Genomic DNA, 1,606 nt, shown 5'->3' on the forward strand with positions numbered 1-1,606 from the left:
ATGGACTGCTAAAAGGACAAACTAATCTTTGTTGGAAGAAGTAAGACCAGAGTGCTCCTTAGAGGCAAGGATGGCAAGACTTTGTCTTACATAATTTGGACATAATGTCTGGAAAGAGTAGGTGACAGTCGTTGTAAAGAGTAGGTGACATCATATTTGATAAAGTGGAAGGGCAACAGAAAAGAGGATGGCCCTCAACTAGATGGATTGACAAAGTGGCTGCATCAATGAACTTTGGCAAAGGAGCAATTGTGAGGATGGCACAGGAGTGTGCAGGGTTTCAGTCTGTGTGCACAAGGTCACTGTGGGTAGGAGTCAACCTGACACCTATCAACAACAACAACAACAACAACAACGTGTCTCTGGTATTTCAAATACCAACAGGGTCACTCTTGGTGGACAGGTTTCAATGACTAAGAGTAGGTAGAAAGGCCTGACAATCTACTTCTGAAATTAATCAATGATTCAAACATACTACCGATGGTGAAGACAGCACCAGACGGGGCAGTGTTTCTTTCTGTTGAAGCCAACTCAAAGGCAATCAACAATAAGAAAAAGAAATGTAAGGGAGAAAGGATCTGTGGGCCACGACCTTTTATATTTTACTCCAAATTGCAAAGCAAGAGAAAGACAAACTGCCTCTGAGTTTCCCGGGACTTCTAAGTGGCTTGGAAGGGAATCTAGACGTTTGTTTGTTTGTTTCTAGGGCGAGGAAATGAGCTTGAAGAGAAAGCAAGGGGATCGCTCTGCTTCAAGACTGCTCCTGTAAGTGTGAAGACTAAGAGTGAGAAGAACCCCTCCTGCCCTATGTTACTGATGGGAGGAGGTCACAGCTCTAATCATCAGCCCAATTTGCTGAGGAGTGAGCGGGCACCCATAAGAAGATGAGTTCTCCCTCTCCCTGGAGCAAGCATTGTGTGTGCCTGAAAGAAGCCGGTCCTGTTCATGTTGGGGGTTCTCTTAGACCAAAAGTGGACACCCACTCTTAGGACGATGCTGAGGGATTCGCATAAACCTCCACTGATTTAGAATACACTCTCGAGATGGAGGAGGAGGAAAGAGGAAGGGGGACAGAAAGGAGAACTCCTGAACATAGAAATGGATTTCAAGTAAAGAGTTATTTAAAAATGATTGACTAAAACCTAGAAGACTAGAAAATAGCATTTGGAAAGTGAAAATCAGAGCTGGCACAGTTCTAGGAACTAACACTATCTGCTCACCCCCCAACCCCTAATGGAGGAAATACTTCTCTAAGAGGAAAAGGTAAGTGAACTTGTTAAATTCTTCCTATCAGACAACTCTAATGCAACCGAGTCCTGCATAATGAACTGTAGCAATAGTGACAAATATCTGTTTTCTTGCTTGTCTCCACATTCCAATCCGTGGATACAAATGTATTCATGGATCAGGAGAGAATTTGAAACAATGTCATATGAAAACCAAAGATTATGTTGCAATTTAAACAAGTCATAGACTCATATTTGTATGTCCTTTGTTGTAGATCAATGTCTTTCATTGTGGTCTGGGAGCTTTGTAATCTGGGAAACCCTTTCACGGTATGTGAAACCTGTTTTCTTTTAGATAACGTTATAATTTATCCATTCTT

The sequence above is a fragment of the Echinops telfairi genome, unplaced genomic scaffold (assembly GCF_000313985.2).
Source record: "Echinops telfairi isolate 266 unplaced genomic scaffold, ASM31398v2 ScPeMD7_7468;HRSCAF=8506_0, whole genome shotgun sequence".
NCBI classification, from domain to species: domain Eukaryota; kingdom Metazoa; phylum Chordata; class Mammalia; order Afrosoricida; family Tenrecidae; genus Echinops; species Echinops telfairi.